Genomic DNA, 26,461 nt, shown 5'->3' with positions numbered 1-26,461 from the left:
AAGAGACTGAACAGAGCCTGGCACATGGTGGGCTCTTGGTGGGTGAGAGCGACTGTTCTGTTATTACTTGGCAGGGGCACTAGGCAGGATCGCAGGCGGAACTGGGTGTATTGAAGGCGCCGTTCACAAAGTCATGGGTGGGGTTAGGAAACCAACAGGGGAAGGTGGGCAGCTGTCACCATGGAGGCTGGGGAGGAGGCAGAGGTTACCAGACTCAGAGACAGCCACTGAAGCCACTGGGAGGGCCACTGACAAGAGAGGGACGCCTCAGGGACTTGTGCCCCACCCCAGCTGCCCTCCCTCCCTCCAGCCTGCTGCTGTGGCTCCTCTGTGAACCCAGCTGGAAGGCAGGGGCCCAGGAGCTCGCTGGTGACCAGCAGCCTTCCAGGCACAGGGCGGGTCGGGGAGTGATCTGACGGGACAAGTGCTCTGCTGAGGGGCTGGCATTGCACCGCGGAGGTAAGGGCCCCGGGCTCTGGGTGGGAGAGCAGGGCTTGGTGCTGCTGTTTACCAGCTGTGAGACCGGGATAGGGTAGCCAAGTGTCCCAGTGTGCCAGGGATTCGTACCCAAACTCAGTCAAAACAGGGCCCGCAAGTCCCCTAGACCTGGGGCAGAAGGTTCATCATCTGTGAGCCCAGATTCCCCATCTATAACATGAAGGAGTCATCGCCTCACAGAGCAGGGGTGGGATTCAACACGGGTGTGGGTCCAGCCCCCTCCCCTGACTCCCCCAGGGCTTTCTCCAGCCTCCTCCTCTTATTCATGCACTTTCCTTCCCAGCTGCCGGGTCGGCAGCCACGGACCAGAGAAAGCAGCTGAAAACTTGGGGAGACTGTTCTCAGAGCAAGGAACTCCCCAGTCCCAGCCTGGCCCCACTCCTGGGGTGGAGGTGATGCTTTGAGAGAAGCTGGCCCAGGGCCTGGACAAAGTGGGGCTCTTGAGGGAGGGTGAGAGGCCCTGAGACGGTGCCATCGGGGAAGCTGCCAGTCCTGTGGGGGCAGGGCTGAGAGGAGGGTAAGGGCTCCTAATGCCAGTCTCTGTGCCCGCTCATAGGTGTCCTGCCCCCAGGGAAAGAATGAGGAGGATGATGGTGCTGGAGCCGAGACCAGCTCTGCCCTGTGTGACCCTGGGCAGGGCATTCACTTCTCTGAGCCTCAGTTTGCCCCCCACGCCCTGTAAAGTGAGAGGGTTGGATAAGGTGGCGTCTTCATTCTTTCAGCACTTACGACAAGGCCCTCCATCCAAGTAACAAACAAAAGGGAAACACAAAGCCTGTGACTGGACTCAACAGCCATGTCATCCTGAGCCCAGAACCTTCTAGAATGGGGCTGGGGGAGGGGAAGATATGCACCCTCTCCCCACGGGGCTGGGGACTCATCCTCTGCCTGTCTTCCCAGGCCCCAGGTTTCAGGCCCCGAACAGCCTGAGTCCACAGGGTGACAGGGTGTGGGAAAGGCCAGTGGGCTTGTGGGTCTCCAGCCTTTGCTCGTCCTCGGGAAATGCATCGTGTGTTGCTTTTCCCATCTGGGAGCCTAATAGCCAGCAGTTATTTATCGTCTTGTTTCTTAGTGGGTAGGAAAGCCACAAATAAGTAAACTCAGGCAGCAGGGCACAATTACTGAGCCCGGTGCTTTATTTCCTCAACTCGCCTCCAGCCCAGGCAGCAGTGGGTCGATAATAATTTATGAGGCAGCCCCTGAGGTGGAGGAGGAGGAGGAGGCCAAATAACCACATTTGCTTCCCCGGGCCCTCCCTCGACTGGCTCTGCCTGCTCACAGGTGGCTGGGCCAGGAGGCTGCGGGATGAGGCAGGAAGTGGAGGCTGTGGCCAGCCATCGCCGCAGGAAGGGTCCCAGCTGGAGCACTGCGCAGCCCCAGGCCTTGTCCCCAGCCACCAACAGATCCCTTCTCTGAGGCGGGGGCATCCCAAGACTAAAATGGGGGCAGGGGTGGCAGCGTCTCTCCACCACGTCCCAAGACTAAAATGGGGGCAGGGGTGGCGGCGTCTCTCCACCAGGCACTTGGGGTTTGTCTCTGGGGCTCTGCAGAAACAGCGTGGGTCGGGTCCAGCCCTGCACTCTCAGGGAGCCCTGAGGGAGGAAGTAAAGCAGGAGAGCGGAGGGGGAGGGCCAGCCAGGGTGGTCTCAGTTTGGTCTGCTCTGCAGGGGGCACTGGCACAATCTGTAGCACTGACCTCTGACCTCTGGATCAGTTGGTCACTGACTGCTGACTGTGCCTAGGAGAAAGGGGAGGAGGGAAGAGAAGACGAGGAGGGACGTGGGAGGAGGAAGGGAGGAGAGAGGGGAGAAGGAGGGAAGAGAGGATGGGGAGGGGGCATGGGAGGAGGAGGGGAGGAGGGAGGGGAGGAGGAAGAGGAGGAAGAAGACGGAGGAGGAGGGAAGAGAGGACGAGGAGGGACGTGGGAGGAGGAGGGGAGGAGGGAGGGGAGGAGGAGAGAAGAGGGATGGGGAGGGGGCCTAAGACTCCAGCTCCTGGGGCAAGGGAAGTGGGCCGTGGCAGGCTCTGCTGCAGGGTCTGCAGCCCGCGGAGCATGGGACAGCGTTCACCCCACCTCAGAAGGAGGCTGGGATTTGGATTTCATCACTCACGTAGCTGATTTCATCACGTTTCATTTTCTGTCAAGTTTCCTGCCGTTACAATCTCATTCATTCCTCTGGGGACATGAGGATGCGAGGTAGGGAGGTTGGGGGGCGGGTGGCACCACCGCAGCTTTTGCCCCAGGGCTGCACTGGTGCCAGGGAGGTGGATGTGGGGGGATGAGCCTACAGGGGTGAGGCTGGGGTGGGGTTGGGGCTGGTGGGTTACAACAGTAGCTGAGGTGCATGCCCAGGGAGAGCTGGGCCAGTCCTTTGGGCGTTCGCACAGCACCTCCTGGAGTCCTCGCCACAGCCTAGAACGTTGCCGCCACCATCCCCCCATCCGACAGATAAGGAGACTGACGTTCAGAAGACACTCGGCCCAAGGGGCGCAGCTGCTGAAGTTGCATGAGGGGCCCCAACTCCCCACCTGGACACCGGCCGTTAGCACTGTCCTGTCCCCTCCAGCAAGGCTTACCTGTTCTTCCCACAACAGCCCTCCTGACAGTGGGCCACTACCCCAGTCCCCCCAGGAGGCTGCTGAGGCCCGGCACAGCCAAAGGCAGGAGCACTAGAGTGGCTGCTGGGCCAATCCCACCATCTGGCCACTCTTCTCTGTGTCCCGAGGCCTCTCTCTGGGGCTGCAGGAAACATACTGAGGGCGGTGGGGTCACTCTGGGCTCTCAGGTGGTACGGAGGACAGAGGGGCTGCTGACCCTCTATCCCCACGTGATCTCAGCTCCTGAGGGTCCCAAAAAACAATCCTCCCACCCAAGCCAGGACCATAGTACACTCTGGTGTATTCAAAAGGCCACCGTCCTTCCTGGCCTCCAAGCTTGGCCCGTGTTAGGGTCGCCGTGGCATCCCGAGTGGGTGGAGTCACTGCACAGTCTCAGGCTCCAAAGAGGGCTCCAATTCCTACCCACTAACGTCTCCCCTGTTCTTGTCTTTCTGTCTGCCTCTTAAAAAAATTAAACACGGATGGTTTCATATGGGGAGAATTAGTATTCCAGGCAGGCCAGGGGATGTGATCAGAATGTCAAGGCCAGAGACACGGGGCCTGAAGGGAAGGGAAGAGGTGCTGGGCCTGGCAGGGGTCCTGGGGTGGGGGCAGAGGGCTCTGACCCTACCTATGGAGGGCTGGTGGGGCCTCCCAGGGGCCTATATGCCGCTGGAGAGGTTGAGGTTGGGTGTGGCCGGAGGTCTTGACACAGCATCCACGATGGGAGGAGATGTGGCAGCTCAGAGACCGCGTGTGGTCATGACACGTGGCTTCCCACGGCCCAGCCCGGCTCCTCTGCCCTGTCCACTCCCACTCTCATTCAGCCCTCACTTGCTGCAGGCACGTGTGCCACTGTGTGCCAGCCACCAGCTGGGCACCAGGGAGGCACAGGGCAGGGACAGGCCTGTCCTCACCACTGCATGTCATCAGCACCAGGACCCTGCCTGGCACACAGCAGCCCCTTACCAAAAGCCTGAGTAAACGGGTGCATGAACACCCACAGCCTCTCCCCAAGCATGGTTTGAAGAAGACACGAATGCTGGGAGGTTAACAGGTGTCACCAAAGACAAAGTCAGTTGGTAACCGCTGGAGTGAACAAACTTTAATTGGCATCTTTGCCGCAGGACTTCTCAGAGCCTTTAATATGCTAACGTGCCCTGTGACCCTGCAGAGGGAGCTTGGCTTGCAGCCTCCTGCCGACCTTTAGTCCCTGGCCACACCGGAGTGGCTGGTGTGGCCTTGAGGACCCAGAGAGGAGAGAGGAGTGAGTTTGCATCCAGGCTCTGGAGCAGACCCCCTGTGGGACCCTGGGCAGGCTCCTGAATATCCGTTTTCTCAGGTGGAAAATTGGAATGGTAATAACAGTGCCTGTGCATTCAGTGAGGCGACATGTGAATAGCGTCTGCCTCGGACACAACACAGGGCGGCCACTACTGTTGTTGTTAGTATTATTATTATCCATATCAACATCTCAGCTCTGTGTGCCTGGGCCATCTAGAACTCAATCGAGTCAGCTGCTGGTGTTGTCACTGCTGTTGTCACACAGTCCTTACCCGTAAGAGCTCACGGCCCTTTGGGAAAAGACAATTATACTCCCCAGTGGAGAGGGCAAGGGCTGAGTGAGCCAGGAAGCCAGGCCTCCACCTGGTGTGCTCACCGCTGCCTGGCATCTCTGCCAGTGGCCATGTAGACTAGGTATGGATGCCCCTGGCGGGGGCAGTCTGGCCCACCTTTGGGCATCTCTGCCTGGTACAGATTTCTTTCTTAACTCCATCCCTCCCAGTTCTTCCCTCCCAGTCCTTCCAGTTTTTGGGCCTCCCAGAACAGGTCAGTCTTCCTTCTCTGCTGAGGACAGGAGACTGCCCTCTTCCCTGGACAGGGCTGAACAAGCCCCACCCCCTCTTGGTCATGGCCAAGGTCACTCCCCACCCACTGGGCCTCCCGCTCTGTAGTGTGGCTGTGCGTCTCTAAGAGCCCAGAACAGAACAGTGTTCTAGTCTGGTGTGACCAGGGTGGAAAGAGGGAGGAGGTGGTATAGTGATCACCTCCTTCAATATGCCGTTGATTCCTCCATTAATGCAGCCTGTGCAGCAACCAGAAGCTGGGGGCAAGGCATCCCTCTGTGTCTGGTACAGTAAGCCACCTTGCTCTGCAGAAGCAGAGAAGAGCCGGCTGATAGACAGCAGGGTGCCAGGGGAGCCTGAGAGGCCAAAGCTAAGCAGGCCAGGGCCGGGCGCGGTGGCTCATGCCTGTAATCCCAGCACTTTGGGAGGCCAAGCCAGGCAGATCATCTGAGGTCAGGAGTTTGAGACCAGCCTGCCCAACATGGTGAAACCCCATCTCTATTAAAAATACAAAACTTAGGCTGGGCCCGGTGGCTCACGCCTGTAATCCCAGCACTTTGGGAGGCGAAGGCAGGTGGAGCACGAGGTCAGGAGTTCAAGACCAACATGGAAGATGGTGAAACCCTGTCTCTACTAAAAATACAAAAAAAAGTTAGCCGGGCATGGTGGCGGGCGCCTGAAATCCCAGCTACTCAGGAGGCTGAGGCAGAGAATTGCTTGAATCCGGGAGGTGGAGGTTGCAGTGAGCTGAGATCGTGCCACTGCACTCCAGCCTGGGCGACAGAGTGAGACTCCATCTAAAAAAAAAAAAAATCCCAAATAAACAAAGTTGAGCAGGCTAGGGACAAGGAAGGGTCAGGGAAGCTTCCTGGAGGAAGAAATAGTTGTCAGTTGGAAATGAATGGCAGGCTCCTGGAGTGAAGGCCTCGTGAGTCATCCATCCCTGCTCCTGCCTAACCGCAGGGTGACTAGCAGAGCCATTTGGTCACGTACGTCATGGGGCAGACTCCGAAAGCTCAATGTGTGGCTGCTGTGGGCGGGACCATTTGTCTTTGGGAAAAGTGGTTCAGGGAGGCTGACCACAGAGGCCAGAGGCCTCTCAGTGCTGGCCCCTATCTACCAGGATTCAGAAAGTCACCCCCGACCCCATGACCACGGCATCCTTGGCTGTGCCTGGGGTTCACAGGGGAACTGGGGCCGAAGCACTTCCCAGAGGTCACATCCAGGTTGGGGGGCCCAGGAGTGGATTTCGCAGAATGTCCCATCTGGGCCTGTGTCCCAGGAGGGGAGGCAGCCACAGGTCGCCCAGCCCCGTGTGCTCCAGGAGTGAAGGTACTAGGGGCCTCCTTAGCTGTGGCTTCAAAGAGCCTCGTTATTAACAAAAGTGTACAGCGAATCCTTTCTCTTCCTCCTTCTCTCCTTAAGGCAGGCTCCCGAATGAAAAGGAAAATATGCAATGAGAGGCACTAAGGAAACCTCAGAGGAAATCCAGGCGTCTGCAAAGATGGGGAAGGAACGACATTCTACTCTCGTGTGAGGTGTGGGCTGGCTTGCTTGCTTTATTTATTTAAAATAGTCTCTCTCTTTTTCCCCCATTCCTCCCAATTCAGCTAGTCTCTCAGGCTGTGCTTTAAGTTCTTTTGAAGTGTTACAACCATTTTCTCCTCTTTCAATTAACAACAAGAAAAGGAAGCTAATAGCTTCCTGAGCCACTTGCTGTAAATATTAACAAAGTCTGGCCGCCTGGGCCGAGCGCACAGCATTGCTCTCGGCCAGAGAAAGCATGTTTACGGGAAGGAGGGAAAGGGTGGGAGATTTCCAATACAGGCAAAAAATCCCTTGGCACAGGCTCTTGCTGGTGCAGGGAAACCAGAGAGCTGGGAGCTGAGTGAGAGGGCACCTGTCCCTGGGGGCTGGAGGCTGGCAGAGCTGGTGGGAGGGAAGTAGAGAACTGAGGTTGCTAGTGGATGCTTCTGGAAGGAAAGGCAGCTTCCCCCAGCTGTACCTGAGTAACTCGGATGATGGCATATGCGTGGCCTGGAATCCCCAGCTCACAGCGGAGGTCTGAGGAGGGCTGGGTTTCTAGATGCAGCAGGCGGAGGGAGGTGCTGTACACCGGACCCCCAGCACTAGCACAGAGCCCTTGAAGGAAGTGAGCAGGGGGCTCCTGAAATAGGCCAAGAGGGGCTCCAAGTCAGGGGTTGAGACCTGAATGGAGGAGCGTGAGGCTGAGGGGAGGGTCTGGGGAAGGGGCAGCCGAGGGAGGGAGATGACTGCCTTTGGGCAAAGCCTGGGTTCTCTGACAGCTCCTCAGCTTTCTCCCTGGGGAGTCTCCAGCAGTGGTCCCCCCACCCCCCAGGGGCCCATGAGCCTGCAGGATATGTTGCGCTGCAGCCAGCACAGTGCTGCTTCAAACTGCCACTCGAGAGCTCCAGCGTGGGGACAGCGTGGGGCCCACTTCACAGCCAGGCTGCCAGGAGACGCTGTGAGAGTGCCCAGACCCTGGAGGCCAGGAGGGGACCAGGGCTGCCTGCCGGCTCCACCACCTGCCTCGGCCAAGGGGCAGCCAAGAGCACTGTGATGGGCAGGCAGGGGGTCGAACAGCCACTGTTCTGCCGACAAAAGCAGGCCAATTTCCTGAAAGAAGAGGTTCCGGCCTTGGCTGGTGGCACCAGGTTCATCACCCCGAGCTTCCTCTAGGCTGGACACGGGCCCTAATGGCACGAGCGACGCGTTACAGTGAGGTCTGCCAGGTAGAGCTGGCAGGCAAGTGGTCGTTCCTGTCCCTTTTTTTTTTTTTTTTGAGACTGAGTCTCGCTGTGCTGCCCAGGATGCAGTGCAGTGGTATGATCTCGGCTCACTGCAACCTCCGCCTCCCGGGTTCAAGCGATTCTCTTGCCTCAGCCCACCGAGTAGCTGGGATTACAGGCGCCTGCCATCACTCCCAGCTAATTTTTTTTATTTTTAGTAGACACAGGGGTATCAACATGCTGGCCAGGCTGGTCTCGAACTCCTGACCTCAAGTGATGCACCTGCCTCAGCCTCTCAAAGTGCTGGGATTACAGGCGTGAGCCACCGCACCCTGCCCTGTCCCCTTTTGTGCCTAGAGTTGCTCTGTGAAGGGGCAGGCTCTGGCCACAGTGCCCCTCCCTGAGGGGAAGAGGGCAGGCCTGTTGGGGGCTGCTGTGTCCCCATACACTCCAAGCACACTGCCGGCTGTGTCCCCTCGAGGGCCTCCCCCCCACAGAGCTGACAGCCGATGCCGGTCCCTCAGTGAGCTGGGTGCGAGTGGCCCTTGCTGGTCCCCCGCTCACCCACTCTCTCAGCGTCTGGGCCCGGGAGTTCCTGCCTGCCCTTGCTGGGAGGAGATTGCAAAGGCACAAGAGCACTCCAGGCGGATGAGGACTCTTCAGGCGCCTGCCTGCTCCTGTCTCCCTACTGCCCGGGGATGGCGGTGCCCACCGGCAGCCGTTTCTAGGTCCCCTGTTGCTCAGCTGCACTGTGAGGATGGCAGCTTCAGCTAGGGAACCCTCCCCCTCTGCAGCACCCTAAGCCTGGCAGAACTGGGCCTCCAGATCCCCCAGACAGTACAGGGAGGGACTGCTGGGTCCAGTGGGGCAGGTAGGGAGGGGCAGGTGGCTACGGTCTGCGCCCAATTTGGGCTTCTCTGCCAACTCAGCACCAAGGGTTGGGTGAACTCCCAGGCCACCTCTGGCCAGAGCTGCCCACGTGTGAAGGGAAGGAAGGAAGAGAATAAAGAAGGGGAGATGTCCCGTGGCAAGAGAAGCTCCGTCCTGGGCGAGTGGGCCCCCCACACCCCTGGAGCGCCCTGCTCTGGGCATTGCCTGCTGAGTTTCTCTGATGGCCATCTTGAGGGTGGGCGCTGGCAAAGGCCCAGGCCCGCCGGCCGGGCGGCACAGACTCCTGAAGCCACCCACGGCCTGGCTCGCACACTCTCGCAAATACCCTGAAAGTCTGGGTTTTGTCAGGAGATGGTTTAATTAGCAGAGCGGAGGCTGGGAAGGTTCTCACCACACAAGCAGGCTCTCGCCTCCGCCTCTTCTCACCCTGCTACTCGGGTGCCATGCAGCGGTGCCAAGCCTGGGGGCCGGGAGCGAGTGGGCAGGGAATGGGGTGGGCCCATCTCACAGAGCATAAGGCACAGCCTCCAGAGGCCTTCCTGCTCCTGCTCAGGCCCGGGGCTGCAGGCTGCAGATCAGGACCAGGCTCAGAGCCCATAGCAAGCCGGCTGTCTCTGGCTGTCTTGGTGGTGCTCCTGGGAGCACTCAGCTGCCCTCCAGTGAGGAGAAGGAGGCGGGAACCCACTCAGCACCCAGGCCTGTCTTCAGGGAGTAAAGCCCGGGGGCCTCCCAAGTTGGCCCCTTCCCTTCAACCCCTCACTGTGTGAGGTCCCTAGCCCAGGTCCCTGCCCCTGTTCCTGAGGACGTGGTCCCAGCTTTTCACTGGTCCTCTCCTGTGCACCCGGGCACCTTCCAGTTCTCCATGCAGCAGCGAGAACGCTCTTTCTAAATTGCAAGTCTGGTCACGCTCCTCCATGCCTCAGCACCCTCACGGCCTCCCCGCTGCCCTTGTATGAAGACCAGGCCCCTCAGCGCAGCATTCAGAGCGCCCCCAAGGCCAGGCTCCAGGCCCTGCTTCAGCTCGGATCATGGCCCTCCACTCACTCAGAGCTCTGGGACACTGACCTCTCATTGTACCAAGCCCTCCCACCTCCAGCCTTCACATAGGCTGTTCCCTCAGCCTGAAATGTTCTTCCCGTCCCACTCCCTACATGCTGAGCCCATTACTGAAGCGGTCCTAGCCCCCACACGGCAATGCTCTCCCTGCCCCCAGCCTTCTGTCTCCAGTGCCCTCGGGACAGAGGGAATAAGCAGCCCCCAGACTGCTCTCTGCAATGGGAAAGAAAGGAACAGGCTCTGTGGACAGCCATCCTGGTAGGGGGAAGTCAGAGCCATGGAACAAACTCCAGTTTGAGTCACAAAGAGCCTTTTCATCTATAAAGGTCAGATACAGATGCTGACCTCAGCCTGGAAGTCCAAAATGAAAGAAAATCCTGGGTCTCCTAGCTCGCACCAGCTCTGACCTGCTTACAATGATATAAACTCTGCCCTCTTTGCCACAGGGCAGCTCTGCCCAGGGAGGGGGAGGCATGTTGTTCATTTAAAACACCACTTCGCTAAGTCACCAGCCATAAAGCCCACCTGGGTTTCTAGCAGCACATACCAGCCATCTGATTAATGACACATACATAAAAATCCATCCCGAAGAGCCAAAGGTTGAAATGAAACAGGAGGGCTAATTGCTAATATAGGAATTAATATCAGAGAGCTCTGATCTTTAAGGCAGCTATGAACTGTAAAGCTGAGGGCCTGAGGATCGTTTCTACTTCAGGAGGAAGCCCTGAGGGCCAAGGGTGGGCAGTGGCTCTAGAAGATAGGCAGGTGGTCAAGGGGAAACCCAGCCAGACCTGCCCTCCTCTGGATTGCCACTGAGCTCACATGTGATTGTCATGACATGAGAGTAGCCCAGAACCACAGCACAGTGTCATCTTCTCCAAGAAGCCTCCATGATCCACCCCGCTCCCTGAAGGCTGGGCAAGGCGGGGCTCTTGGCTCCCACACTGCCCTGTGTGCGTCTCACACTGTAGCCCTCTGAAAACTAGTGCCCTCCCCACTGGACTGTGAGCTCCTGGAGGATGGGGGCATCTCTTTGGATCCCCAATGTCTTGTACAATGCCTGGAGCATGATTAGACTCAGAATATGTTTGCTGGATGGAGAGATGGGTAGACGGAAAGATGGAGAAATGGATAGGTGGAGAGAAATGGATGGATGGAGAGATGGATGGATGAATGGACAGATGGATAGATGGAGAAATGGATGGATGGATGAAAAGATGGAGAGATGGATGGATGGATAGAGGTGAATAGATGGATTGATGGAGAGATGGAGGGATGGAAGGATGAATACAGAGATGGGAGGATGAATACAGAGATGGGAGGATGGATGGAGAGATGAATGGATAGATTGATGGAGGGATGGATGGATGAAGAGTTGGAAGGATGAATGGAGAGACAGATGGAAGGATGGATGGAGAGATGAATGGATGGGTTGACAGATGGAGAGATGGATGGGTGAATGGAGAAATGAGAAGGAAGGATGGACAGATGGAGAGATGAATGGATAGATGGATGGAGGGATGGATGGATGAATGAATAGAGAAATGGTGAGATGGAGGGATCGAAAAATGGAGGGAGAGATGGAAAGATGGAGGGATGGATGGATGGAGGGGTACACAAGAGAGCCTCAGGAGAAGCTCAGGGCCCCTCAGTGCAGTGTTTGGTGGATGGTCCGTTTCTCTTACCCTGTCTTGGAGTAGTGCAGCAAGAAGGAAACTGGCCTGGAGTTTGAGGCCCTGACACTGCTGCAGGTTGTATAACCCTGGACAAGTCCCACTCCCTCTTCTCAGTCCACACAATGGAAGTGGTCCTCCCTGACTGCTAGCCATGCTGTCTTCCCAAGCTCAGGGAAGATGGCAAGGCAGAAATTACTGGGAAAGGACAAGGTGCATTGTCCCCGGGCATATATGTATGGGCAGATTTGGCCAAAATGCAGAGGGTGGTGCAGAGGTGTGAGACTGGGCACTTGGCTTTCTTTCCCTCCTTTCAAATTTCTTTTAATACAGTTGTGATGTCATTGATGATAACAAAAGTAGAATTGTGTAAGCATCTCAAAGTACTTTTACTCAAAATGGAAGCTTTTATGATGTTGACTCAAAAAATGCTTTATTGGTTTTGAGCACAGAGACCAGACTTGGAGCCTGTGGAAACGGGAGGCCAAGGCGAGGAGTGTAACCACTAACTTCACACGGCATGGTCTCCACTCACTCGAGCCAGGAGGGTGGCCACTGGGGGCGCTGTGGCTCTGGCGGGAGGTGTCTGCCAGGCGCGTGCATTTACATATTTATTCTTGGGCCTCCTTTGGTTCAGTGAATGCAGGTGGCTACTAATGATCATCATTATGCACCCACACAAGGGGAGAGCCACAGTGCTGCTGGAGAGCTCACACCTCCCAACCACTGCCAGCCAGACTCACTTGGAAAACCAATACACACCCCAGAAGCCCTCCCCAGGGCACAGACACTGAGGAGCCCAGTATCCCAGCACTGGGGTCCCAGGAGGCTCTGCAGGCCCCAGGGAAGGTGGAGGTGGGGGCTGCAGCAGGGAAGGTGGACTGAGGACATACGAAGCTGGACAGGCACCAAGAGCCTCACTTAGTGCCTTGGTTTTCTAAATGAGGGAGCAGATGGAGAGTTTGGTGGGTGCATTTATTAAGCACCAACTGCATGCAAGGCACTGAGCCAGGCACTGGGGGATCCAGCCTCAGGTCCTCCCTTGAAGCCAGGGAGACAATTCTTCTCATGCTATGTCGTTGCTGTCATGGTTCACAGGACCACACAAGCCAAGCGGAGGGTGGCCCATTGCAGGGAGGGAGGGATGACGTCTGCACGGATTCTTACAGAAGGGGAACAGTACAGTGAAGGGCCAGGCTGGAGCCAGCTCGGGGCATTAGTGGGCAGTAGTGGGAGACACGGCTGGTGGGCTGGGCAGGGCCCTTGGAGACTACCGTAGGAGCATTGCCTCTATCCTGAGAGCTATGGGACGCTCTCAGGATAAAGCCGAGAAGCTATGGGAAGGGTCTGAGGTGAACACACCAGTGGGATGAACCTGCCTCCTTTGTGGGTTCTTAATTTCAAAAGCAGAGCTCAGTGGTTTCTCTCTTTATCGGGAGGCAGCGGCCACAGCTGGCTAGAGCCTCTGGGCTCCCAGGACACGGCCGTCATCCTCTCAAAATGCCAAGGCCCGCTGCCCCCTGCCCCACCCCCATCGGTATAAAACAATTTCTGCGCCCCAGCCAGGGAGGCGGATGACCTCACTGGACTTTTTCCATCTCTCGCTTTCATGGAGAAATTGCAATTTATAATTGGATGAAATCACGCGGGTGGTAATAGCAATAAGGGCTTGTGCTGGAGCCGGCCGCCCTCCCCCCGTGTGCAGGGACTCTGTCCTCATCTTCCCTCCTGCATAAGCCCCACGGTACCCCTTCCAGGGCCTGTGCCCCACCTGTAGTATTCACCAGGCACTGGCCATTCAGAATCGATGTCCCATGGGGCTTGCTGGCTCTGAAACCTCCTTCTTCCTAGGGCAGCTTGTCCCAAGAAAACTCCCCTGCCACCCCGTCCACCCCATCAGACTCAGCCTGCACACCGCCTGGCTGGCACACACCCTTCCCAAATGCCTTCCCTGCCAGGCTGTGAGCCCTGTGGGCAGCCACCCCCCATCTGGGTGCTGGGCTTATTAAAACATGAACCCTAATATCCCTGTTTTTATTTGTAACGGCCTCCGACAACAAGCATTTCTCAAATCAGCCACCTTAGGCCCTACAAAGAAAAGTGCCCAGATGCAGCTGAGCCCATCTGGATCTGATTTCAAACCAGAGCAAGCACTCTCAGATGTGTAATAAAAGCCCTTTTCCAAAGAGGGGCTCCTGCAGGGGGAATACAGACACCAGGGCACCACGGCCCTTCCACATGCCGCGCTAATGAGAGGTGCTGGGGAGGGCTCGGGGTTTTGTTTTGGATTCCAGAACAGCCTGCCCTGCTCTCCGTCTGTGTGGAAGAGGAGGGTGGCTGCCGGTGTTGAGGACTGACCCCCCACCTAGGAAGTGGGGTGGGCACCAGACAGAGGCCAGGAACACGGAGACCCAACTTCCCCAGTTCCCTGATGGTCCTGCTTCCCGTGGTGCTTCCCGTGGTGGGGAAAGGCAGTGCTTGTTCTGGAAGCCCAGGCCATGGCAGCCCAGTTGGAGCCTTTGAATGACATTTAGCAAGAAGAGCAGGTGCTGGGGGAATTGGAGCCAGCTCTGGGCTGGGTGGGTGGCCCTGCATGGCCAGGAGCTCGAAAAACTTCATTTTTTTCTTCCCAGTCCTTCCACCCCCAGGGAGGGAAAACCAGGTAGCTGCAAGGCTGGGCACTATGCATGGCCAATTGTTGTCAGGATTTGGAAAGAGTCAGGAGATAGAGAGAATAACCCCAGCCCCTTCCCTGGCTCATGGGCAAGTGGCATTAAGAAAAAAAACAGCATCCAGGCTGGGTACAGTGGCTCATGCCTGTAATCCCATCACTTTGGGAGGCCGACGTGGGCGGATCACGAGGTCAGGAGATCGAGACCATCTGGCCAACATGGTGAAACCCCATCTCTACTAAAATTAAAAAAAAAAAATTAGCCGGGTGTGGTGGCTCACGCCTGTAGTCCTAGCTCCTTGGGAGGCTGAGGCAGGGGAATCGGTTGAACCTGGGAGGCAGAGGTTGCAGTGAGCCGAGATCGCACCACTGCACTCCAGCCTGGCGACAGAGCGAGACTCCATCTCAAAAAAAACAAAACAAAACAAAACAAACAAACAGGATCCAAAAGCAAAGGGGGCTGCAGCCCAGTGGCCCTGGTGGATGTTGTCCCAATGCGGTCCCTCATGTCTCTGGGCTTAATCACTGGTATTGTTTTTGGCAGGTGAGGAAGCAGGCAGTGGGCGAGAAGACGGATTCCTTTTTGGACAGACAAGACCAGGGAGTGAAGCGGGAAGAACCCATCCTCCCTACCTCCCCAGCAAGGAAACCTCTACAAACAGGAGCAGCTAAGCAGAACTGAGGCCCTTGCCCCCCAAGCATCTTCCCAAAGAAGGGCATGTGGGGGCCTGACAGCTCAGCTGCATGTGTCAGCAGCTCCAGCCCCACCATGAACATCTGAACTCCTCAGCAGGGTAATGGACCCCCTCCTTCCCCCCGGAGACACAGCCTGAGTGGCAGGAATACAGAGCCTTTGGAGAGTGGCTCCCTCTCAGCTCCGTCACGCAAGAACGCTCTCTGCACCCAGCCCATTCTGCCAAGTGACTTAAAGGGATTAAAAAAAAAAAAAAAAAAAAAAAAGCCTTGGTAAACAAAAAGGGGGTAAAAGCCACGCAGAGGTCTTTCAGAAGAGGTGGCGGCCTGCAGACAAAAGGGCAAGAGTTGAAAAGGGCCGTGGAGGTAGCAAGCAGCAGAGGCCACCCTGCTCAGGGCTGGGTGCCAGGCCACAGGGCATGCCCGATGAACAGGGAGTCGGAACCCCCTCAGGCCACCCTCGGGAGTCCTGGGGTCCAGAGGGGTCCTGTACCCCTTGCACACAGGACTCTCACTCTGCAGGGATAAGCCACCTGCGCCTGTGGCCTAGGGTGCCAAGGATGCTGCTGATTGTGGCCCGCAGCCTCATCTGAACGCCAGGAGACCAGGAGACTGAGGCACCGGATCCCCTCTCTGTGCCCTGGGGCGCCCCAGTGCTGCCCAGTCACCCGAGGGCTGAGGTCTGCGTCCCTAGTAGTGCAAGGCCTGGTAGGACCACGGGGCAGGGAATGTGAGTGCCATCCGAGCTCACGGTGTCCTGAGCCGCGGCTTCGTGACTTTGGCGGGGGCCTCCGGACCAGTGACCCCAGTTGGACCCAGAAGGCTCTTGGGCTGCAGCGACAAAGGAGGTAAGCCCCAAGGACGAGGGAAGAGGGATGCGAATTCGGAAGGGCTCCAGGGTGGCCCAGGGTTCCTTGCGCCCAGACAGCTGGGTCGCACCCTCCAAAGGCCCCTTTTCCCAGCCAGAGCTCCACAGGTCTCCACCGGTCTGCAGCTCCATCCCACCCACCCACTCACGCAGTTCATGCAGCTGGCGGCTTCTGCTTGCCGGCATAAGCATCATTTGCCACCTGGTGGTCCCCGTGCTGCTGGGCTCTACCCAGCAGCTGGACCCAGGATATAACGGAGTGGCCTCTCCTGGAGTAAATGGCCCTGCAGCAGGGTGGAGGAATCTCATTTTGAGCCCCCTCCCAAAAGGTGGTAGCAGTGAGGCCTTGGCGGGGTGGTGAGCAGGAGCTCTGGTAACCTAGGCTACTTGCCCTGGCGCCTGCTGCCCTTGAACGAGAGGGAGTCCACAAGTCTATATCAGGGCCCGCCCCTGCTCTGGCCGGGAGACCCAGGGTGGGTTGATCCAAAGCTACTGCCCAAGGTCCTGCTCCTGTTGGCCTTTGGGCACCATCTGCGCTGGCTTCCAGTTCAGCCTCTTTGTTGGTTACTGGAGCGAGCTGAGGCCCAGAGAAGGGCAGAGAGTGCCCCAAGGGTCACACAGCAGGCGGTGAGTGCTCCCTCCCGCTGAGGTGGGGCTGACTCCTCCAGGGATCCCAGGAGGCCAGAGGGAGAGGCTGCACCTCCAAAAACACAAATCCCAGCAACCTCAAGCCGCCGTGCCCTGGGCAGGACAGGGAAGCCCCAATTCATTACCAAGATGGAAAATGACACTTCCCACGCTCTTCCTCAGGAGAGGGGTTGATTTATGATTGCACCAGGGCCTGGGACATTCGTCAGCGCGGCACAGCATGCACGCCGTCTGCGGGGGCATTAATAGCCATGTTATTAGCCACCGGCGTGAAAGATGCCCTGCGGATGGGCTATTTGCTGTTATTTATTATAAAAGTGCGCCAGCCCGACAGCGGGGCCGTGAGCGTGCCTGAGCCGGAGCTGGGCTGGCTGCTTCTCTCCCAGTGCCCAGCCCTGGTCCCTACTGTCCCTCTAGTCCCTAGGAGGGCTTGGGGGTCATTCCTAGGCTGAAGCCAAGCTAGAGGGGAGCAGCTGCTGTCCCCCAGGCCTGCTGCCATGGAAGGTCTGCTCGGTGGCTCTGTGCAAAGGCAAGCAAGAAACAAATGCTCTGGGCAGACAGACCTGGGTTGGAGGCCTGGCCCTCTGGTTGTGAGCGTGTGACCTTGGATAGGTCTGCCCCTCCCTGTGTGCCTCCCCTTTCTGCACTGGGGATGCAGCCTCTCCCTTCCACACAGGCTGTGGCCAGCTGGAGAGAGCATTCTATGACGTGCTCAACACTCAGGCACCCAGCCCTGCCAGCTACTCCTAATGCTAACAGGCGTGACCCCACAGGCATGAGTGACCCCACAGGTGTGAGTGAACCCACAAGCTTGAGGGGCTGCGGACCTGCTGGTGGAGAAAAGCGGCCCCCATGAGGCCCTGCTGGAGTTGGGACACTGTTCCCCTGCACCCTCCCTGTGCCAAACCCCTGGGAAAGGGTTACAGTTGGGTGCCAAGGCCCAAGGAGGTAGGCGGGGAGGCTGCCCACAGCTGCTGGAGGGCTCTGTCTCCACCCTGAGCCTGTCTCATCCATGCAGGGCCTCAGATTTTCCTCATCTGCAAAAAGCAGACAATCGCTGAGGTCCTTTATCTCATGATTCCAGGGTCCTGAGTGGTGGGTTCCATCCGTGTGTGTATCTGTGGGGTGGGCGGGAGGGGAAAAGGCCCTCTGTAGGAAAGTGAGGATCACCTCTGATAGTTGGAGACAGACAGGCAGTTGGGCAGTGCCAGGCCAGCATCCATATCAGTGAGGGTGAGTAGGGACGGCCAAGAGTCTCCCTTTGGGGCCAGAGAGGTCCCGCTGGGCAGCTGAGACAGGCGGTAGGAGACCTGGGAAGGGGAGAGCTCCAGACATCGAGTCTGAGGCCTGGGTTTGTGGCTACCCCTCTGCCATCTGCTGCACAATCCAGACCTTTCCCTTTGCCTCTTTGGGCTGCTGTGGTGAGGGCACCCTGGGTCATCATGACGTCCTGGGGTGGGCTGTAGGAAGGCCAGCCTCCCTCTTCTCTACCACCAACTGGCCCTGGGTCTAGGTTCAGGGGCCTCCCTTTTGGTGGCCCTGTTCATTCATTCATCAGATGTTTACTGAGCACTTTCTGTGCCAGGCTCCATGCCAGGCACAAGGCAGACCATGTCCTAACTGTAGGAGTTTACATTCTAGGGGGAGGAGACAATCCATAAACTCATGATAAATAAATAGGGAGGGTCCCACTGGGAGCAGGGCCTGCCTCCCGCCTTGTCAGGGTTGTTCTCAGCCCCTGAGAGGCCCTGCCCTCGGAGCCCAGTGCCAAGCCTCTCATCTAGGATCAGTGAGTGTTGCCCATCACCAGCCTTTACTGGTCACACCGCTCCTCTCCAGGCTCTCTGCTGTGGGCCAGGATCCTAAAGGAGGCAGAGGAGGGAAGCAGAGCAGAGCCCGCAGCCTCAGTCCTGTTCTGGGGGACTGTCCCCAGCCCTGCTGGTGCTGCCTCTCTTCCTTTTCCTCATCCCCCAAGATAAAGACCTTTAGCCCCTCTCCTTCCCTCTGAAATTCCACTGGGCTTTCTTTTATTTTTTATTTATTTATTTATTTTTGAGATAGGCTCTTACTCTGTCACTCAGGCTGGAGTGCAGTGGCACGATCTCGGCTCACTGCAACCTCCACCTCCCAGGTTCAAGTGAATCTCCTGCCTCAGCCTCCCAAGTAGCTGGGATTACAGGCATGCACCACCACGCCCAGCTAATTTTTGTATTTTTAGTAGAGACAGGGTTTCTCCATGTTGACCAGGCTGGTTTTGAACTCCTGACCTCAGGTGATCCACCCGCCTCAGCCTCCCAAAGTGCTGGGATTACAATGAGCCACCTCACCCAGCCCACTGGGCTTTCTTTTTCCCTTCCCTAAAGGAATTAAGTCTCAGTTTAGGCAGCTTTACTAAAAATGGACACAGACAGACAGAAATATCAGGTGTAGGAGCATCTTATTAAATAATGCCGAGAGAGAAAGGAACAAAATTACACGTGTCTCCTTTCATCCCCCCACCCCCTCCTGGCCTTGAATGGTTTAATATCGAACACTGTTATCAATATAATTAACCTCCTAAGACACAATTCTAAAGTCTTCTTTTTTTAAAAGCGATTTACATTCTCTGAAGTTCAGGACATCCCGCCACCTGGCACCAGTGCTGCCCAGCCGGCCTATGTGGTGAGGTGCATTTATGGTGGATTTGCATACCTGTCTGCAATTACCGCCAGTGATAACAGCTGATGCATAATTCATGCAGCATGAAATTAGAAAAATAATTAACTTTAGGTTTTAAAAGAATCCCCGCCCCAGCCCCCATGCATCACAAGCTCTAAATGATACCAGTGGATGGGATCCAGGAGTAAAGCTGTTTAGGGTGATGGGTGTGGCTGGCTGGCACCCTGCCCTGGCAGGAGCTGGGGTTAGAAGGTCCTTGAGGGTCACGGCATCTAGCCCCTGCCCTTAGGAGATGCCTCTGGTGGGCCTGCAGTCCCTGGGGCATCTGCCTGAACTAGGGCTTGGAAAAGCCCCACTCACACGACTTAAGGCTCCCCTCCTTTCCTGCAGTTCATGTCTGGGGCTCGGGGAAGCACGGTCATTGCTAGTAATGGTAATAGTTCTCTCATTCTGAATACGACTCTGCTAAACATTGAAAATAACCTTATTTTATCTTCACAAGAGCCCAGGAAAGTAGATTGTTTATGGTCACATTTTGCAGATAAAGACTTGAGACCCCTGTAATCCCAGCACTTTGGGAGGCCGAGGCTGGCAGAACACCTGAGGTCGGGAGTTAGTGACCAGCCTGACCAACATGGAGAAACCCCGTCTCTACTAAAAATACAAAATTAGCCGGGCGTGGTGGTGCATGCCTGTAATCCCAGCTACGCGGAAGGCTGAGGCAGAAGAATCGCCTGAACCCAGGAGGCGGAGGTTGCGGTGAGCCAAGATCGTACCATTGCACTCCAGCCTGGGCAACAAGAGCAAAACTCTGTCTCAAAAAAAAAAAAGACTTGAGACCCAAGGCCACCCCACAGTAGGCTGAGCAGCTTGGTTGAGCCAGGCAGACCACTGGGCTACTTGCCTTCACAGGAAAGGGGCTTCCCGGCGAGAAGGAGGGGAGTTCTCCCTGGGTCTCCCTGAGCACCAGGAGGCAGCGGCCTGCCCTGTCTACCTCCTGGCCCCCTTCCCTCTGTCTTGTTTGCAGTTGAGGCCCCAGGAAGGTGGGGTCTCTCATTAATTTAACAAAGGTTTGCTGAAGCCCCATCACAGAGCTGGAGATGATTGTGCCTTGGTAGGGCTTCCTGTCTAGTGGGAGGTGGGACTGGGGTCCCACTGGCCTTTCCCGCTCTGGGGCTGAGAAACTGCTTCTGCCCACAGTCTGCCTGCACAGCATTCTCAGTGAGGACTTGAAGGCCCGACAAGGTTTAGGGGAGACACATGAATTATTGATGAAGGGAGGGACTGGCAGGGGAAAGACACCTGCAGGGGACCCCACCTGGGGGCTGGGAAGTGGGGGAAAAGCCAAAGGACCCCAGGGTCTGCAGCAACCACACACCAGTGCCAGGCCACACACCAGTGCCAGGCCACACACCAGTGCCAGGCCACACGGGCAGCCAGATTCCTAAGGACAGCAGCAGGCAGGTAGGCAGGAAGGAAGCTGAGGGGCCAGTGGGGGTGAGGGAGACGTGACCAGCATCCATGCATGTGAGCATGTGCTTGTCTTTCCTACATACAGAGTTTACATGCAGGACACTTCCTCTCCCCGCCTGGCCCTGCCTGAGATGCCCCCATCCCGGGGATGGGGCAGGTGAAAGAGGAGACGTGGGAGCGAGGCCAGATAGGGATGGGGGGCTGTTTCCTTGCTGGCTTCCGGAAGCTCCTGGGACATGCCTGTGAATAGAAAATAGCATCCCCAGGTTCCATGAGGGCCAGAAGCCAGCAGCAGGGTCCCCAGCAAAGGCTGAGCAGCAGACAGTGGGCCATAAGCCACCACGAGGGGTGGGGAAGAAACTTGGTGTCACTGGCTTATAAACGCTTTGCAGCTGGGTGCAGACGTCCACACTCAGCTTCCCTACTGCTCCCCAAAACCTGGGAAACCCGGGAGGCCGCCGGCCTCTCCCGACTCGTGGCACTGGGCAGCAGCTCCACAAAGGGTCTAATGCACCCTGAGCGCAGCTTCTGGGGAGGGCTGCAGAGGGGATGGAAAGGGGAGGGACAGAAGCCTCAGGACTTCTCAGGGGTGGGAGTGAGTGTGGCATGGAGGAGGTAGGGAACTATTTCTGGCCACTGGATGACCTGGTGACGAAGGCCCTTTTAAAACCCTCTTATCTCCCCCAACCCCTCCACCCTGCCCCTAGCCTGGAGGGCCTCCCATGGGAGGCTGGCACGGCCCCACAGGAGGGGATGGTTGATGGCCCCATCCACCAGCTCTGTGCTGCCCAGACATAGGGTCAAGGCTGCCAGCATGGCTTGGGGGAGGGGCAGGGTTGCACCCACACAGCTTGAGGTGGGCAGGGGGCAACATCTCAGCTTCACAGGGCCTGATAAGTGGTCAGCCTGTCCTGAAGGCACAGCAGGAGTCGGGGAGTAGAGAATGGGCCACTGGAGCGCGGAGGACAGAGACGGGCAGCTACTGCAGAAGCTAGGCTGTGTGTCTGGGGAGGCAGAGACTCGGAGCAGCTTTTAAACTGGATGTGTCGGGGGCATCCAGATCGCACTCAGGAGGGGGTACTCTGCACATATAATGTCAGTGAATCCTGAATTGTAAGTTCCCATGTAAGGGCCCCTATTATGACCACATTTATAGATGAGGAAATCAAAGCTCAGAGAGGGCAAACAGCTTGCTCAAAATAACACAGCTTGAGGCCCGACATGGTGGCTCACACCTATAATCTCAGCACTTTGGGATGCTGAAGTGGGTGGATTGCTTGAGCCTAGGAGTTCAAGACCAGCCTGGGCAACATAGCAAAACCCCATCTCTGCAAAAAATACAAAAATTAGCCGGGTGTGGTGGTGTAGGCCTGTGGTCCCAGCTCCGCAGGAGGCTGAGGTGGGAGGATCACCTGAGCATGGGGAGGTGGAGGCTGCAGTGAGCCGTGATTGAGCCACTGCATTCCAGACTGGGTGACAGAGTGAGACTCTGTCTCAGAAAAAAAAAAGAAAGAAAGAAATCATGACCTGAAAGCGGCAGAGGCAGGACTTGAACCCAGGCCTCTCTGTCCTGGAGGTTGGCAGGGGCCAACGACTGATAGAGCCAAGAATAATGCCAAGAATAATGCCCCAGGGCCCCCAGCTAAGCGGGGGAGTCCTGGACACCCACAGCCTGAGCCATCCCACCGCTCCCTTGCCCTACCCCCGTGGCCCGCCAAGGATCCAGCTGTCAGTCATGGAGCTGGCAGGTCGTAACTCACACCACGCCGAAGTCTGAGGGATCCACGCAAGGGTGACAAGCGATCCCATAAAAGATGGGCGACTTACCAGGTTTAATTTGATGGCCGCATAAACTATGAAACACACAACAAGGGAATAAAAAGGCAACCAGGCACCCAGGCAATTAAAGACTCCTCTGGTGAGGCGTGCTATCTTCCTCCCCACCCCCAGGTCCCGCCCTACTTTCCTGGAGCCAGAGGGCTCAGCCTTGGGCTGGCCTTGGGGAGGGGGGCGGCAGGGGAGCCTCTGGCCAAGATGGATGAGGCCCACAGACAGTGGAGCGGAAAGGCCTTGGGTACCTGCCTCCCAAATGCTTCTTGGTTATCCATCAAGCATCTCTGAAAGGTGCAATTTAGACTCTATTATGATGCTGAGGCCTCTGGAGGCTGAGGACTGTGGCCATGAGCTGAGCGGGTGCTGGGAACAGATGGCCACGCCAGGGAATGAGGTGGCTTGCCTTGGCTTTGGCCTTAACAAGTCTGCCCCCTACTTAGGGCACTGCTCAGGAACAGCTGAGTACAAAGGCCACCTGTATCCCTTGTGCCAGGACTCAGCAGCCAACAGACCAGGTGGAGGGTAATCCTCCAGCCAGATGCTGAGCATCCCCTGGCAGAGGTGCTCCTAGACTCAGACTTGACCCTGGAGACTGAGGCAAAGTGACCTGTGAGGTGGCCTGTGTCTTTCTGTCTCTAGCATTGCCCTGTGCTACCTGCCTGCTCATAAGTGGCTTGAGGCAGGACCTCCGGCTCCATAACCTTCATGGGCCTGGCTCGGTGCAGAAGGGACAGACGTGCAGTGGGAAATCTGGGCTGGCTGTGACCTTGGCTGGGCTCCTCATGTCTCTGAGTCTCAGGCTGCTGGGCTGTGAAATGAGGGCTGTGGACCTGTGTGTCGGCGGCAACCTCTGCACCCTTGCCTGTGAAGGGAGGTAGGTGAGGTCTGGCCAGAGAGGTCACCCCACCACCTAGGCTTTTCCTGATCCTCTGGAGGTTGATGTGTCTAGCTCTGCATGCTGTCCTGGCCTTCAAGCCCGTCCTCTCCCACGATCTGGGCCAGTGTCCTTCCCAGTCCCCGATGTAATGAAAGGTGAGGTGGTCAGATAAGGGCCAGGGCAGCCTGGGATGGCCCTGGGCAAAGGAAGCAGGAGGCTCATGGGAGAGTGGGCATCTCCATGAAGGCCTGAGAATGCTCAGCCTGGGCTGCAGGACTGTGTCTGGGCTGGCCAGGGACTCACAGCCCTCAGCAGTGTGGAGTCAAGCACTGGGGTCCTGCAGCCACACAGCCCTGGGGTGGAATCCAGACCCCACCTCCTCCTGCCAGGGGACCATAGGCAGGTCTCTGTGTCTCCCTTCCCTCATCTACAGAACGAGTCCATCACAGTTTCTCCTTTGAAATCTTTAGTGAGTATCTGCCACGTGGGAAACACCATGAATAAGAGGCACAAATCCCTGCCCTTGTAGAGCGTACCTTCTAGTGGGGAGACAGACCATAAAAACAAAAAAGGGCCAGGCGCGGTGGCTCACACCTGTAATCCCAGTACTTTGAGAGGCCCAGGGAGGTGGATCACAAGGTCAAGAGATCAAGACCATGCTGGCCAACATAGTGAGACCCCCGTCTCTACTAAAAATACAAAAAATTAGCTGGGCATGGTGGTGCGCACCTGTAGTCCCAGCTACTCAGGAGGCTGAAGCAGGAGGATCGCTTGAACCCGGGAGGTGGAGGTTGTAGTGACCGAAGATCGCTCCACTGCACTCCCACCTGGTGACAGAGCAAGACTCCATCTCAAAAAACAAAACAAGACAAAACAAAACAAAAAAGATAAAACACATAGTGTGTTAGTTGGTGGTAAATACTATAGGCAAGCAAGGAACTGAGAGGAGTATCTGGGAGTTACAATTCTCGATAGGGTGCCCAGGAAAGGCCTCACTGGAAGGAGATGCAGGCATGGATCTGGGGATGAACTGTCCAGGCAGAGAGCACAGCACGTGCAAGGGCCCTGGGGATACCGGGGGGTGCCTGGCTGCTGCAGTGAGAGGGGAATGGAGTGGACAAGGCCAACGGGGGTGCCACATAGGATTGCATAGGGCCTTGGCAGCCACCTTGATGACTGTGGTGGCTGCCTGGGCAGAGACCCTGTAAGTGCAAAGGGAGCGTTTGAGTGTGCAGGGTGAGTGGCAGAGACATTCACCACGGCAGGGCCCATTCTGTCGTCAGGTGGTCACCGATGCAAAGCTATGCTTGGCCACAGTCCCTGCCCTTACAGTTTGGTGACATGAAAACACCAGTCACCAAATGGTGTGACCTGCAACCCACAGAGTGCTGCAAGCCTCAAGATTGCCAAGATTCTGGCCTCCTCCCCAGATGGCCTGGGTTCCTCCTACCTGGTTCTCAAGTAGTCTTGAGTAAGTTAACATCTCTGAGCTTCAGTTTTCTCATCTGTTAAATGGGATTAAGGGCATTGACCTCATGTTTGCTGGGAGGGTTAAATGACTTAAATATTAGGAAAGTTCTCAGCAAAGTCTTTATTATAATGTGAACTACCATCCATCCCGTCAGAATGGAATCCCAAGTGGCTACAACAGGGCCTGGAATACAGTAGATGCTCAATAAAGCTCTGTTGGATGCATGCTGGATGGATGGATGGATGGATGGATGGACAGGTGCATGCGTGAATGGACAGGCTGATGCATGGATGGATGGATGGACAGGTGGATGCATGGATTGATGCATATATGGATGGATGGATGGATGGATAATTGGATGGATGAATGGACAGGTGGATGCAAGGATGGATGGATGGACAGGTGGATGCATGGGTGGATGCATGGATGGATGGATGGATGGACAGGTGGATGCATGGATGGATGCATGGATGGATGCATGGACAGGTGCATGCCTGAATGGATGGATGGATGAATGGACAGATGGATGCATGGATGCATGGATGGATGGATGGTTAGGAAGGTGGGTGGATGGATGGATGGATGGATGGATGGATGGATGGATGGATGGATGGATGGATGGGTGGATGGATGGGCGGACAGGTGGATGCACGGATGCATGGATGGATGGATGGTTAGTTGGATGGATGGATGGACAGATGGATGCATGGATTGGTACATGGATGATGGGTAGATGGATGGACGGACAGGTAAATGCATGATGGGTGGATGGATGGACGGATGCGTGCATGAATGGATGGATGGATGGACAGGTGGACGCATGGATGGATGGATGGATGGATAGATGGATGGATGGATGGACAGATGGATGCATGGATTGATACATGGATGGAAGGATAGATGGATGGATGGATGGATGGACAGGTGGATGCATGGATTGATGCACAGATGGATGGATGGATGGATGGATGGATAACTGGATGGATGGATAATTGGACAGATGAATGGACAGGTGGATGCATGAATGGATGGATGGATGGACGGATGGATGCATGGGTTGATGCATGGATGGATGATGGATGGATGGATGGATGGACAGGTGGATGCATGGATGGATGCATGGACTGGTGCATGCCTGAATGGATGAATGGACAGGTGGATGGATGCATGGATGCCTGGATAGATGTATGGTTAGATGGATGGATGGATGGATGAGTGAATGGACAGATGGAGGCATGGATGAATGGATGGTTAGGTGCATGGATGGATGGATGGATGGATGGATGGATGGATGGACAGGTGGATGCATGGATTGATATGTGGATGATGGATGGATGGATGGACAGGTAGATACATGATGGATGAATGGTGGACGGAAGGATGGATGGATGGACAGGTGCATGCATGAATGGATGGATGGACGAATGGACAGGCAGATGCATGGATGGATGGATGGATGGTTGGTTGGATGGATGGATGGATGGATGGACAGGTGGATGCATGGATTAATACATGCATGGATGGATGGATGGATGGATGGACAGGTAGATGCATGATGGAAGGATGGTGGACAGATGGATGGATGGATGGACAGGTGCATGCATGAGTGGATGGATGGACAGGTGCATGCATGAGTGGATGGATGGATGAATGGACAGGTGGATAGATGGATGGATGGACAGGTAGATGCATGGACTGATACATAGATGGATAGATGGATGGATGGATGAATGGATGGATGGATGGACAGGTCCATGCATGAACTGATGGATGGATGAATGTACAGGTGGATGGATGGACGGATGGATGGATGGATGGATGGATGGATGGATGGACAGGTGGATGCATGGATTAAAATATGGATGGATGGATGGATGGATGGATGGATGGATGGATGGATGGATGGATGGATGGATGGATAGATGCATGGATGGATGCATGGATGGATGGATGGAC

General features: G+C 56.4%; 2 protein-coding genes across 9 annotated transcripts in view; one reads left to right on the top strand and one right to left on the bottom strand.

Annotated features, from left to right (window-relative positions):
• The window catches only part of MACROD1 (mono-ADP ribosylhydrolase 1), a 170,396-nt gene that overhangs the window by 90,457 nt on the left and 53,478 nt on the right, over nt 1–26,461 (bottom strand). The gene's annotated exons all lie outside the window — the stretch shown is intronic.
• The window catches only part of FLRT1 (fibronectin leucine rich transmembrane protein 1), an 85,204-nt gene that overhangs the window by 53,205 nt on the left and 5,538 nt on the right, over nt 1–26,461 (top strand). Inside the window, exons 2-3 of one of the 3 annotated variants that reach the window (XM_063670844.1) lie at nt 6,373–6,481; nt 14,529–15,525. The gene's annotated coding sequence lies outside the window, so the exon portion shown is untranslated. Of the gene's footprint in view, nt 1–6,368; nt 6,482–14,528; nt 15,526–26,461 lie in introns of all 3 variants that reach the window. The other 2 variants (XM_054441231.2, XM_054441232.2) reach the window with 2 other exon arrangements.

Source organism: Pongo pygmaeus, chromosome 9, assembly GCF_028885625.2.
Source record: "Pongo pygmaeus isolate AG05252 chromosome 9, NHGRI_mPonPyg2-v2.0_pri, whole genome shotgun sequence".
NCBI lineage: Eukaryota > Metazoa > Chordata > Mammalia > Primates > Hominidae > Pongo > Pongo pygmaeus.
This window is presented reverse-complemented; position numbering and strand designations above follow the sequence as displayed.